Here is a 15,435-nt window from a genome sequence, read left to right on the forward strand (position 1 = left end):
TTTTTAGGTGTATTCATGTAATTTTACTTTTAAATGTATACTTATGTGGTTGAAAAAATTAATGAATGCAAATCTCATTTTTATATATTTTTTAATGCTCCAGTTAAATATAACTAATGCTAGTATGAGTTAATAGAATATTATATTATAATAAAAGTGAAATTAGATATTTAAAAATAAATATTTTAAAATGGCAAAATTAATAAAATTCAGTTATCAATATTTGAATAGAAAATATTCTTATTTTTATGGAAATGAGGCACAGTTGTTTGCCCCTAACAACAGTCATCTTATCCATTTAATTCTCCGTGCAACTTATAAGGTTTCATCGATCCCTCGCTGTATTATTAATGATGCCTCGGACACCTGTAAAGACAGGTCAGGAATATATGGATTATCCCATTCATTGCTACATTATCGTGTTATATTTTAGCATTATTGTTGACGTGGTCGTCTTTCTATTAAACATCACTATTAAGATGGATAATTGCATTAAACTGACAAAACGTTATCTTGTTTAAATAAGTTCATAATTTGACTCAATTATATTTTCATCAATCATAATAATATAATATTATTACTTTTTTTCATTTATTTTTACAACAATTTATAGTATTAAATTACTCCTGATAATCATTATCATCCTAATACTAAAATTACGACTTAGATTTTTTTTAACCGCACAGATATTAAATAAAATAATTATATGTATAATTCTCATAGTCATGTTTGTCGTAGTACTATACGTAATATAGTAGTTGGAATTACACCTTTATTTTTAAAATCAAAATAAATATTACTAACATGGACTGACGAAATTGATGCATAACATAAAAAGTGCAGTAAAATATATTTCTCAAACTCTGTATAATCATATACAGGAGTAAGAGAACAACCAACCTAAAATTTTGGCAATGGTATTTAGGTGGGAAATTGATTTAAAATTACTTTGTTGCTTTTGATATGAAATCTAACTACATAGTATATGCATATTCAACCGCGGATACATACAAATGCTAAACAACTCATCAGAATACATGCAATGTGTGGTTATGATCAACGTCAACAAAACCTTTTGAAAAATCTAATTCAAATGAAAGAGATGGTCTCCTTTTTGTCTGATTAGAAGAAAAGCAGCATCGTAAATTACCTAGAAAAGAAGATCGACTTCACCATAATTATGAAGTCAATGCATCAAGTGTCAACATTAGGAAATTAATAATGAATTAGTTGGAAAAATCTGTGGATTTGGAGCTGAAAACATCGAATAGGTTGAGTTCGACCTTAAATCGATGTTAAAAGAATTAAAAGTACGTACAAAAATGTAAGGTAAAATTCTTTTATACTCTATCTATTCACAAAATATAGTCTTATTGTTGGACGATATGAATTTTAATGCAAAATTGATAAAGTGTAGAATAGATAGAGAAAAGTCGATAATGTAAGTGAGAAAGTGAAATTATCGATAAAATAAAAGAAAAAAGTAAATAAAAGTGAGTAGTAATTTAAGAGTAATTTTCATTTTTAGTTTGGGAATAATGAAAGTGGAAATATGAGGACTATTTTTTATGGACGTAAGGAGTATGAGTTAAACTACAAAAGGCCTTTGGTGGACTCATATATTTAATTCACGATAATTAGTACATATATCTTGAAAACTAAAAAATAAATACATTTGCAAATAGTAATATAACTCTAAACAGGAAATAAAAAAACAGAAAATTAGGTACTATTGTCATTTTCATTATATTAATTGCCTTTAATTTGAAAAGGAAATGGTAGCGGAAACCTAACATGGATCTACTTAATTTGAACTGACTAATCTAACTGGAAGATGATAGAAGCTCATTATTAAATTTCTGAATTGGATAGGCTGCTAAGTATAGTAGTGCTCTCATTTATTACTAGCTATCTTCCAAATTAAGTGGGTGTTGAGCTAATTCATTTTAAAGAGGTTCTAAGAAAGAACATCTTATAAAATATAGTACTAATGTTTAAAAAACTCATAATTTTGTAAAAGTAATTAAATACGGAGTATAAATTTAACGTAGTGAAAGAAAATCATAATAAAAAATTAGCGTCTGTTACAGGCTTACAGCCCGCTGAAACAATTATTACTTCGTCAATAAATCATTCAGATTGGGCTCTACTTTTATAATTGGGCCTTAAGAAGAGGGCTTCAATGTACTGGATATTAATAAATGCAGTCAGCCCACGCATCATGGGCAGGCTTTCTCATGCAGTTTTTTTTCTTATATTAACTTCACATCCAAGAATTTATTAAAGCTCATACAAGTATAGGAACGAGATCAAATGCAAACTCTAAATATTGTACAAACTTCAAACTATAATCTGTTCAATTAGAAAATACAGTGTCAACGGTTGATGCTGTGTTGATATTGTGTTGATATTTTTAGTTGCTACTATTTTGTCACCTGTTGATATTTTTTAACGGTCCAGATCATGGTTTAGAGTTTGTACAATATATGAGTTTGAATTTTATCACTACAGTAACGAATATTAACTATGACTAAACTACTAAAGCTTGATGATGTGAGGAATGTAAAGCGGATATTTATGAATGCAATCGGCCCATGCCCCCTCTACCGGCAACTTGATCGTCCGGTTACACTTCCAAACGGCGCTGTTACACTTAAATCCACTCCCAAGTCCAATCTGCCAAACCCTGTCCCCTTTCTTCATCCTTCCCTTGGATTCAATGTAGCTCAATTCATACCACAGCGATGACGACGAAGTGTTTCCGAATCTATGCAGCGTCATCCTGGACGCCTCCACCTGCTCGTCTGTCAGGCGGAGGCTCTTCTGCAGCTCGTCGATCACCGCCCTTCCGCCGGCGTGGATGCAGAAATGCTCAAACGCTTTCTTAAAATCCGGTACATACGCCTTCGATTTGGAATTACAGAGTTTCCTTTTGATTAGAGAGATAGCGAATAGGAATTTCTCCGATGCCGGAAGGAAAGTAGGTCCGATTTCAGCAATATTCAATTTCAGAGCCTCTCCGGCGACGGCGACCAGATCGATCCCCAATTTAGATCCGAGGAGTCCTTCCGAATCTTCTTCTTGTGATAGGCATTTGAATGATTTGTCATCTGCTCCAGTATGCGTTCTCACCACTCGAAGCAGTTTATATTTGGCGCGGTGGCGGTCGGCGGGGCGGTTGGATAGTAACACGGCGGCGCAGCCCATTCTAAATAAGCAGTTAGGGAGGAGCATGGCTCTGTCCTTGCCCATATAGCTGAAGGGGGTGAGGATCTCAGTGTTGATCATCACAGCATTTATATCAGTGTAACATTCTAGAATGCCTTTGGCCAAATCTAGAGAGATCAAGCCGGCGCTGCAGCCCATACCGGAGAGATTGAAGCTTTTAATATCTCTCCCGAGTTTGTACTTGTTGACGACCAAGGACGCCAGAGACGGCGCCGGATAGAAGAGGCCGGAGTTCACCACCAAAACGTCTATGTCTTGGGGTTTTAAGCCTGTCTTGATTAGAAGAGAATCGATGGCGGAGAATATGACGAGCTCGGCTTCTTCTCTGGCCAGGGCCGTGGCCGGGTCGGGAGGGATGAGATGGGAGGCGTGGGGCATGGAGGTCTCCTCGCCGAGGCCGGAGCGTTGGAGCATTTTCATCTGAAAATGGACGCTTTGGGGGTCGGTGGGAAAGGAAAGTCTGGAGTGCTCCAAGAAGCCGCCGGTGGGGACTCGGAGGCAGCGGGGAGGCTTGCAGAGGGCGTAGTCGATGAGGTAGACGGAGCGCCGCGGGCGAAACATGAGGAGGAAGTAGTAGTAGGTCAATGCAGAGATGGTGATGAGGAAGAAGATATTCAAGGATGGAAAGCGGAGCGATGAGGTCAACAAATCATGAGTTGAATTCGAGACATGGATGATTGCTTGTGGTTCACTATGTAAGGCTTTGACGCTAAGAGAAATCATGATTGGTAGGCTGAATGAATTGTTTTACTACTCCTATAGTTGTTTGGAGATGGAGTGCTTCAACTTCGTAGCTACAAATCTTGATATTTATACACGATACTAGTTATGACAACCTTCTTTATCTATGACTTTGATTTTCAAATGTTTTTCTTAATTATCTCATCCCATAATATTACTCACGATTTATTGAATAGGTCTATAGTCCATGTCGGAATTATGATATTACTAACTGCTAAGTAGTTCGGAAGTCGAATTAAGAATAAATTATGGCCTTAATTTTCTGGACGTCTAAATAATTATGACCATATAAGTAACATTAAATGTGAGTAAAGGCCAAAATTGATCCTGGACATATGACAATTTTACGTTTTTGGTTCTAAACATTATCTTTTGGATTTTTTGGTCCTGCACATATGAAAATTTTATCATTTTGATCCTCCGTCAACATTTCCATTAAAAACTAATGGTCAACGGGTTTAATCCATATTTTGACCAAATTAAACTTTTAATTCTGATTTTTTACTCCCTAATTAATTCTTTAATTATTTTTATAAATATTCTCCGTAGCATTTAGTTCAAAACAAAACAGAGCAAGATAAAGGGATTCTTGATGAATTTCCCACTTACATAAACCTATAATCGGTGGCAGATTTGCTAGCTTTGCATAACTTATCCCCTGTATTTCCCAAGAACAAATCCCTAATTAAAATTCTATAAATTGAAATCAAGAAAACTCAAATTTGCATGAAAAAAATCGATCTTGGACGAGAATTTTCAATTTTTGGGAAGAAATTGAATTCTTAAAATTAGGGCACCTGGGAAATGGCGAGGCTGGCAGTGGTGACGCCGGAAACGACGTCGAATTTGAAGAGCTGGAAGGTGTAATTGGGGGCCCAATCGAAAATTGGGAAGAAGAATTGCAGCGCCAAAATCAGTTTCTGAAACCACGACTGATCCTTGAACTTGTGGAGCGGGTCGTCGAGGAAGAATATCTCGGAGAGGCGGTGGCGGAGCTTCTGAGAGGTGGTTCTCGGCGGCGGTGGTTGTTCGACCTGGCGTCGCCGGAGTCGCGGGCGGAGGCGTCGAAGAAGCTGGAGTGGATCTGGGGTGGTGATGATGGGTTTAGAATATTTACAAAAACAACAAGGAATTAGTTAGGAGTAAAAAATCAGAATTAAAAGTTTAATTTGGTCAAAATCGAGATTAAACTCGTTGACCGTTAGTTTTTAACAGAAATGTTGACGGAGGACCAAAATGATAAAATTTTCATATGTGCAGGACCAAAAAATCCAAAAGATAATGTTTAGGACCAAAAACATAAAATAGTGATATATTTAGGACCAATTTTGACCTTTAGTCTTAAATATATAGACATAGGACATCTTAACTGAACCCCATGCAATTCACTTTTTTAATCATAAGTATAGTAAGACATGCATTTACAATTTTTTATGTCATAATCAGCGATAGTAGTATTAACACTTTATTGTCTTAATGGAGTAGATACTTTTGAAACAGACTGATTTTAATGCATTAATTGGTATTTGGGATTGAAGTTCTCTCATTTGAAACAAAGTTTACCAAAATAGAAGTAACTATTTTTATGAAATGGGTGATCATTGAAAAAATGCCTATTTTTATAAGACGAAAATGTTTTGCGAGCACAACCTGAGCACAACCTGGTGCTAGCAAATATTTGGTAGCAACCAGCGCCTTTTTTTGTAGTGGTGGTTCACCCTCAGACGTATCTGTCGTATAAAAGCATACTAAAACCTTAGCCAGAACTGGAATATCGTTTATTGCATTATCCTTCGAAATGAGAAAATGTTTCCACGACCCAATAATTTAACTCGATCAATAGTTGTATTTCTATCATTTTTCATGGAACAATCTGACTTCATTTTTTATGCAATTTTATTTATTCTTATATATTCTCTTCACATCGATCCAATAATTTAATAAAGCAAATATTGAGAGAAGTAGAAACAAAACTAAGGCTTAATGAGACGAGGAATGTAAACCGGATATCTATGAATGCAATCGGACCACGGCCCCTCAACCGGCAACTTGATTGACCGGTTACATTCCCAAACCGCACTGTTGCATTTAAATCCACTCCCAAATCCAATTTGCCAAACCCTATCCCCTTTCTTCATCCTTCCCTTGGATTCAATGTAGCTCAATTCATACCACACCGATGACGACGAAGTGTTTCCGAATCTATGCAGCGTCATCCTCGATGCCTCCACCTGCTCGTTTGTCAGGCGGAGGCTCTTCTGCAGCTCGTCGATCACCGCCCTTCCACCTGGGTGGATGCACAAATGCTCAAACGCTTTCTTAAAATCCGGTACATACGCCTTCGATTTGGAATTACAGAGTTTCCTTTCGATTAGAGAGATAGCGAATAGGAATTTCTCGGATGGCGGAAGAAAATGAGGTCCGATTTTGGCAATATTCAATTTCAGAGCCTCTCCGGCGACGGCAACCAAATCTTTGCCCAATCTAACTCCTTGAATTCCTTGAGAATCTTCTCCCTGTGATAGGCATTTGTATGATTCGTCATCTGCTCCTGTGTGCGTTCTCACCGCTCGAAGCAGCTTATACTTGGCGCGGCGGCGGTCAGGGCGGCGGTTGGATAATAACACGGCGGCGCAGCCCATTCTGAATAAGCAGTTGGTGAGGAGCATGGATCTATCCTTCCCGAGGTAGATGAAGGGAGTGAGGATCTCAGTGCTGATGATCACAGCATTTATATTGGGATAACATTCCAGAAGGCCTTTGGCCAGATCAAGAGAGATCAAACCGGCGCTGCAGCCCATCCCGGAGAGATTGAAGCTTTTTATATCACTCCTGAGTTTGTACTTGTTAATGATCGACGCAGTAAGAGACGGCGCCGGATTGAAGAGGCCACAATTCACCACCAAAACGTCTATGTCTAGAGGGTTGAGGCTTGTCTTGGTTAGAAGAGAATCCATGGTGGAGAAGACAACGAGCTCGGCTTCTTCGCTGGCCAGGGCCATGGTCTGTTGGGGAGGGATGTGATGGGTGGCGTGGGGCATGGAGGTCTCGTCGCCGATACCGGAGCGTTGGAGCACTTTCATCTGAAAATGGACGCTTTGGGGGTCGGTGGGAAAGGCAAGTCTGGAGTGCTCTGTGAAGCGGGCGGTGGGGACGCGGAGCAACCGGGGAGGCTTGCAGAGGGCGTAGTCGATGAGGTACACGGAGCGCCGCGGGCGAAACATGAGGAAATAGTAGTAGGTCAAGGCGGAGATGGTGACGAGGAAGAATGCAATGTGGAGTGATGAGATCTTCAAATTATGGATTGAATGATTGTGTAGGGCTTTGATGGTGAGAGAAAGCATGATTGGTAGGATGAGGAAGACAATGAAGTAGTATAGTTTCAGGTGTCTGAGCTTTGCCGATTGACAAGGTTCCGGCGGTGGAGCATCCATTATGGGAGAATGAATTGTTTTAGATGTTTAGAGATGGAGTGCTTTTGATTTTTATAGACGATACTATGCCCACTTTCCTTGTCAATGACTTTGATTATCAAATGTTATTCTTAATTATCTCATTTCATAATACGGCTTGTCTCTTTTCCCTTATAGACTCTAATTTGGGGGAAATTATATATGCTTTTGGCAATGCAAAATATTCAGTTATTTAAATAATTTATTTAATCAATTATGTCTTTAATTTTTACATATGAGCAATGTTATTCAGTGACTTCATTTTTTTATGATAGTATCTCACCAGATGTAAAACTGTTCTTCCACTCTGGTGTTTCCAAACTATTGTGTCCCAGCAAAAATAAAAATATTTGCATTATATTTTGCTTCAATATTAAATGCTATTTAAATGTAAGTGCTTAGATAGCGTGAGAAAACCTAAGATTTGACGGAATATATCAATTACTCATAATTTAATGAATAGGTCTATAGTCCATGTCGGAATAATGATACTTACTTAAAACTACTACTCGTAGTAGTTGGGGGGTCGAATTAAAAATAAATTATGGCCTTATTTTTCTGGACGTCTAAATAATCATGCCATATAAGTTGCACCAAATTAAATATATACGTAAGACATCTTAACTGAATCACATGCAATTTATCTTTTAATCATAATTATTATAAGACGTGTATAAATTTTTAATGCCATAATCAGCTATGTATAGTCAAATACTCATTCCATCCCCAAAAAATAAACAATTCCAAATTGATATGGATTTTAATGCATAATTAATAAAGTATTAAAAATATAAAAAAAAAGTAATTAAAATAATATTAATGAAAAATGAAGTCCGCCTTGAGATAAAATAAATTATAAAAAATACAAGTGATTATTTTTTTGGAACGTATGTTCTGAGAAAAATTGTCCATTTTTATGAGAGAGGATGACTGGATGAGTAATACAAACATACAAGCGTGGGGGTGCAAAATGATGTACATTAGCATGTCATTAAGCTATGCCGATGCACATACGTACCATTCGTATGACGAAATAAGTGGGAGTGTCAATTAGAAATTTATTATGCGTATTTATTTGACTATGATTATTTTTTACATGTACATTTTAACCGTCCTCCTATTTAATGTAAAACTTTATTTTCCTTAATGGGATTATAGAGAAAACACATTATTCACCATTTAATGGTTTAAGTAAATATAAATATGAGAACACATAAATGTACTTTAAAAATATTAGATTTTAAAGTTCGCAACTTCCCACCAATATAGGTTATTTGATTTCAGTTACGGACGCATATGATTGTGCCACGTCACCCACTTGGAATTTCATGTAATATTCATATTTGTATGTACGAAGGGTAAGTTTGGAATGTACATATTCATTAGTTATTCTAAATCCTAAACTGCCGTCATTTATGCGGGAAAAATAGGAAGTTACAATCTTTACTTTATTTACTGTTGAATTAATCATTCTTCACCAAAATTTCATCTTTTCAACAGTTGAAGAATATTTATATAATCTATATAGTCGAATACAATCTCTACACTGCCGAAATCTACATTCATCAAAGAATGACATCAATGGAATTAGATAATTCATATGAAGGTCAGTTTTTTGTGTTGGTTGATTCACGTTCAGTTGGTGTTCTAATTCGCTCTTCATTTTTTTCACTTCTGTGATTACACTTAAATTCCAGTTTTTTATGTTTGTTCATTTGACTTCGTTGATTGAATATTGATTCAATATACAACACAAACAGGTATCGTCCTTTGCCTAATTTTGCAATTTCTTTGTGAAGATGTTGCTTATGTTGCACAAATGTTTGCTTAATATATATATAAATATGCTTATGTGTTCTGTCAAAATTTGTTAATATTGAGGAGAATTCGCTTATGTGGTACGGCGAATTGCGTACTGCTTGAGTAGCATCTTTGGTAATCCCAGTCACATAGATTAGGTTAGTATCTTTGATGTGTTTAGCTATTTTCTTTTATGACTAGTTGCATATGTTGTTTATAATATTGCATCCCGCCATGTCGATTGTTGTATTTATCGTATTGTCACACGATGTATGACGTGTTGCAGGTACTGCATGGTTTTTCCCCCTTTCACTTGGAAAGACAATCACGGAAAGCATGTGATATTCGGTGCTGCATGGTTGTCTTGCGAAGGGACGGAAATGTATTCCTGGCTATTCAAGCAATTTGTTTTACTTGCTTAAACTATATAAACTATATAGTTTGAAGAACAATTATGTTTTATTATATTAACATTGCATACGTTGGTTTAATTATGCATTTTCGAACACAATTGTATTGTACCAATGCCTCTTTACGTTCAACAAGTATCAATTGCATTGTACGGTAAAAAGTTGCTTCACAACATTGTATCCAATAGAAAACAACAAGTGCTTGAAAACCATAAACTCTCGTGCATGACTATTTAGAGTACGTTGCTATCATTTTCTCAACATCAGTTGGCCCTTTTTTCTTCTCTTTCTCATTGCACTGTTGGGTAAGATGTAGGATTTTATATATGACTGCGTTTGAATTCCCAAATAGCAGCTCTTTGTTTATTTTGGCTCTTAGGTATTGCAATGACAAAGCGTTTCTAGGAGTAAGTCCGCACTTCCATTTATTTGCTTTTTGGCCCATGCATTTCTTCATGTGCCTCATTACGTACACTCCACTATCGACCTTGTTTGATGTAGTCGTCCACTCTATTGGCAGCACTGTTGGTGTACATCAGCTGGATTCTTTCCTTCCCATCGCTTGTGAACTAAAGGTGTACAAAAAACTCGATTCAGACTAGTATAGTAAGCAATTTTTTGAAGTAAGCAAAGTATCTCAATAAGTAAGCAACATTTCGAATAGCTTAAGCAAAACTTTTTGTAGCCAAATTAAGCATAGGTAAACACAAAGTAAGCAATCTTTTGTACAGAAAAAACAACATTTCAAATTGCACAATAAAAAAATTTCAATTTACAAAATATCAAACAAAAATAAGCACATTTTACAAGAAATTAAGCATGTTCTCGAATAGAATAAGCAAAATGTCTAACAAATTAAACACTGTATAGAGTGAGCGAAAACTATTTTCGTATCCAAAATAAGCATAGTTTTTTGCAAATAAGCAATCTTTGTACAAAAAAAAAAAGCATGATTCCGAATATCATAGGCAAAAAATATCAACACACAAATATCACACATGAATAAGCACATTTAATACGAAATTAAGCAAACAAAATAAAAAAAAATTAATCACATTTAAACATAGTTAAGCACAAAGTAAGCAATTTTTTTGTAAAAAAAAAAAAGCAATATTTCGAATAGCTTAAGCAAAACTTTTCAACACACAGATATCATCCATCAAAAAAATTAAAGCATATTTATCACGAAATTAAGCAAACAAAAAAGAATTAGATGTAAAGCGGATATTTATGAATGCAATCGGCTCATGCCCCCTCTACCGGCAACTTGATCGTCCGGTTACACTTCCAAACGGCGCTGTTACACTTAAATCCACTCCCAAGTCCAATCTGCCAAACCCTATCCCCTTTCTTCATCCTTCCCTTGGATTCAATGTAGCTCAATTCATACCACAGCGATGACGACGATGTGTTTCCGAATCTATGCAGTGTCATCCTCGACGCCTCCACCTGCTCGTCTGTCAGGCGGAGGCTCTTCTGCAGCTCGTCGATCACCGCCCTTCCACCTGGGTGGATGCACAAATGCTTAAACGCTTTCTTAAAATCCGGCACATACAGTTTCGATTTAGAATTAGAGAGTTTCCCTTTGATTAGAGAGAGAGCGAATAGGAATTTCTCTGATGCCGGAAGGAAAGGAGGTCCGATTTTGGCAATATTGAGTTTGAGAGTGTAACGCCCCACTTTTTCAAACCCTAATTTTTGGGTTATAAATTTTTTGCATTAAATGCCTTAAATGTTATGATATGTGGATTAATTGATGAGTGATTAATTACATGATGTCTTTGTGACCTAATTGTGTATGGGAGTTGAGATTGAGTTGAATAGTCAACTTGTTGAAAATATGACGTGGCTATTAAATAGTCAAAGATGTGGAAAATATGACGTGGCCGTTGAAAGGTCAATGCATTGAGAAAAAGAAGAGGAAGTAAAGAGATGATTGATTTGGTGTGAATATTTGATGCGGAGTAATATAATTGTGGTGAATTATTTTCCTAAGGGATGAGTGAGAATTAAATAGGAGCATTATTTAATCATGTGGAATTTTCGATCCCTCCTATTTTTATTGGAGAAGGAATCCTATTTTTCTTGGATTTAATAATTTGCTTGGGATAATTATCCGAATTAAATCCAAAGTCCAATTATACTTTAATTCCACCTTGGAATTTTCGAAAACTCCACCTTTGATTTCCATGAGATTTTCGAAAATCTCATATAATAGGGAAGAAGGAATTGTTTATTATATTATTTGATCCCTTATTTATTCTCTTCCATGAATAAATATAAATATGCTAGAATATCTTACCATATCTTGTCATATCTAGGAAGATCTTGCCATATCCTAATTTAATTAGGATTTTATTAAATTCCCTTTTGAAGAAGTCAAATTACACGCCTATTTCCTTTTATTTGGAGAGGATTTAATTATTTTATTCTGCTCCGTGATATCTTATTCTACTCCGTGAAATATTTGAATTAAATCATAGGCTAATTAAATAGCCTAGAATTTTCGAATTTCCCTTAATTCTCTCTAAAATCACGCCAACTACTATATTAAAATCTCTCCATATCTTCTAAAATCTTTAATTTATTTAATTAAAGATATTATTTTGGCACTCTATAAATACATGAGAGATCCTAAACCCTAGCAACACAAATCACGCCCCACTCCTCCCTAATTTTCGAAATCCCTCTCTCACACTCTCTCCAAAAATTTCTTCTACTTTCTTCAAGATTTCTTCATCAATTGAGAAGAATCCAAGTTGAAATTCAAGAATATATTGAAGAATCAAGGCTATAACTTGTTTCTACCGTTCGTTCTTTTGGAAAAGGTATTTTCTATATTAATCTTTCTTCTTCTACCGATCAATCGGTATTCTTGAGTCCACATACATTTAGATTGAGCGAAGGGGAAATTAAATTGATGAATTTGGGATGCATGTGATAAGTGTGTGTGTGACCGAGTGTGTATGTGTGCGTGCATGCCTCGGAAGGCGTGCACAAGTGTTGTGTTCGTGTGTGTGTGTGGTGCGTGCAGAACACTCATGCGTGACACGATTTAATGGTGAATCTTGAGTTGTTATTCGAATAAAAATGATATACTAATCATACCTTGATTTTGGATGATGATATTAAAGATTTATCGATGGGAAAAAGGGAAACGTGGGAACATGCATGATTTGAAATCAATGTTCGAAACTGATTTGTGATACGCCTAATTTAAAGGTGATACTTCGCGCTCTCAGCGTGATAAACGAGGAGAAGAGAACACTTTCGAGCTAAGCCGACAAAGTGGGCTTTCTTTTAAAATAAGGACATTGTCCTAAACTGATATTGATGAGAATGAGATATGTGTTATCATGCCTTGATTTGTTTTGTCGTGCCTATCCCTCGTGGCTATGCCACTATTGATTTAATCGAATTCGGATCCTCGTAGAGCCGCAATCTCTACTTGGATTAGTGTACACCAATGTTAGACCGAGTGCTGGCGTATGGGTCGGCCGGTCTAGTGACCTGGATTGCGGCCGCATTCCTTGTCATGTAGAATGAGGATATGGTAAACGTCGATGTGAAAAATGGTTGCGCGACCGTGATATTTGATAAAGAATATATTGTGGTGCCTCGGGCCTTTCTAAAGATAAAACCCCGATGGACACTTGAAAATGGCATGATAACTATTTTTTGTGATAAAACTGTTTTCGGCAATGAGTCCACTGAGTATGGTTATAGTACTTAGCCCTGCATGTGTTTTCCCTATGTGCAGGTTGAGCGGTGACGAGCGGTCAGCGGTGTTGAGTAGGAAATAATAACATGATCTGTTGAAACTTTAAGTGTCGTTGTGTCTCCATACATAGCTTCACTTCTCTCTTGGTCGCTTCCGCTAAAATATGAAAACTTGTGATTTTTTGATTGGGTTGAATTCTTTTATTTCGTGGGAGTATTTTGGATATGAAACAAATGAGATTATTTTGGAACTTTTGCTATTTCGGAGCATTTATTGTGATAATCTTTTGTTGGATTTCATTGCTAAGGCATTATTCTTCCCCTACTTAATTGTTCATTAAATGCTCTAGTAAATTACCTTTAAATGAGACCCTAGCCTATGATCTTTGTTGCATTTAAGTCTTCCTAGATAGCGATCGCCATTATTATTGTACCCTAAAATGGCGGGTCGTTACAGAGAGCCTCTCCAGCAACGGCAATCAAATCTTTGTCCAATTTAACTCCGATAATTCCTTGAGAATCTTCTTCTAGTGATATGCATTTGTATGATTGGTCAGCTTCTCCTGTATGTGTTCTCACCACTCGAAGCAGCTTATACTTGGCTCGGTGGCGGTCAGCGCGGCGGTTGGATAGTAACACGGCGGCGCAGCCCATTCTAAATAAGCAGTTAGGGAGGAGCATGGCTCTGTCCATGCCCATATAGCTGAAGGGGGTGAGGATCTCCGCGCTGATCATCACAGCATTTATATTAGTGTAACCTTCTAGAATGCCTTTGGCCAAATCTAGAGAGATCAAGCCGGCACTGCAGCCCATCCCTGAGTTTGTACATGTTAACGACCAAGGACGCCAGAGACGGCGCTGGATAGAAGAGGCCAGAGTTCAACACCAAAACGTCTATGTCTTGGGGTTTGAAGCCTGTCTTGATTAGAAGAGAGTCCCGGAGAAGATGACGAGCTCGGCTTCTTCTCTGGCCAGGGCCGGGGTCGGGTTGGGAGGGATGTAAATGTAATGGGAGGCGTGGGGCATGGCGGTCTCCTAGCTGAGGCCGGAGCGTTGGAGCATTTTCATCGGAAAATGGACGCTTTGGGGGTCGGTGGGAAAGGCAAGGCTAGAGTGCCCCAAGAAGCCGCCGGTGGGGACTCGCAGGCAGCGGGGAGGCTTGCAGAGGGCGTAGTCGATTAGGTAGACGGAGCGCCGCGGGCGGAACATGAGGCAGTAGGTCATTGCAGAGATGGTGATGAGGAAGAAGATATTCAAGGATGGAAAGCGGAGTGATGAGGTCAACAAATCATGAGTTGAATTCGAGACATGGAGGATGACTGCTTGTAGTTTAGTATGTAAGGCTTTGATGGTAAGAGAAAGCATGAGTGGTAGCAGGGACGGAGCCAGAAATTCTACATAGGGGGCAAAAATATACATAAAGATATTTTAATACATTGAGAAGGGACAAAAATAAGGATATTTTAAAAAAATTAAAATTAACTTATTAAAAGTAGTATACATAGATTATTTCTAGGTGGGGCATTTACCCTTGTGAACTCCAAATAGATCCGTCCCTGAGTGGTAGCGATAGCATGAGGAAGACAATCAAGTTGTTTTAGTTGTTTAGAGATGGAGTGGTTCAACTTCATAGCTACAAATGTTGATATTTATAGATGATAGTACCATGAATTTTAATTACTATATATTTTTTTCTTGGTAATTAACAAGATATACGACGATCTAGTGATTATTTATCGCGCTGATTTATAGGCACCTCAATGGATGAGATAACTGACCCAAGAACTTAAGGCCGCTTCATATTCAAAGGCAGCAATACAAATTGATAAAAGTTTCATGCCACTTGACCGCAACCCTTAAGTTTAATGTTACTCCCTCCGTCCCACATAATTTTACACACTTTGACCCGGCACGGGTTTTAAAAAATGTAATGGAAAGTGAGTTGAAATAGTTGGTGGGATGTGGGTCCTACTTTTAAAGTACTATTAGTTTTATAATAAAATGTGAGTAGGAATGAGTTAGTGAAATATGAGGTCCACTACCAAAAATGGTAAAAGTGAAATAGGTAAAATTATGTGGGACGG

At 37.1% G+C, this 15,435-nt stretch overlaps 1 long non-coding RNA gene and 3 pseudogenes across 1 annotated transcript; 1 reads left to right on the top strand and 3 right to left on the bottom strand.

The window, feature by feature from the left end:
- Window positions 1-2,202: 2,202 nt before the first annotated feature.
- LOC125190657 (3-ketoacyl-CoA synthase 6 pseudogene) lies at window positions 2,203-3,982 on the bottom strand (annotated as a pseudogene).
- A 1,865-nt stretch (window positions 3,983-5,847) lies between these two features.
- Window positions 5,848-7,536, bottom strand: LOC125187169 (3-ketoacyl-CoA synthase 6 pseudogene; annotated as a pseudogene).
- Window positions 7,537-8,941: 1,405 nt separating this feature from the next.
- On the top strand, window positions 8,942-9,712 carry LOC148926905 (uncharacterized). Its single transcript, XR_016130934.1, has 2 exons — window positions 8,942-9,027; window positions 9,508-9,712. It is a non-coding gene; the product is annotated as an uncharacterized LOC148926905 (long non-coding RNA).
- Window positions 9,713-10,840: 1,128 nt separating this feature from the next.
- LOC125189254 (3-ketoacyl-CoA synthase 6 pseudogene) lies at window positions 10,841-14,716 on the bottom strand (annotated as a pseudogene).
- Window positions 14,717-15,435: the final 719 nt, after the last annotated feature.

The sequence above is a fragment of the Salvia hispanica genome, chromosome 5, assembly GCF_029641045.1.
Source record: "Salvia hispanica isolate PSC_SH4W2 chromosome 5, Shi_PSC_v1, whole genome shotgun sequence".
Lineage (NCBI taxonomy): Eukaryota > Viridiplantae > Streptophyta > Magnoliopsida > Lamiales > Lamiaceae > Salvia > Salvia hispanica.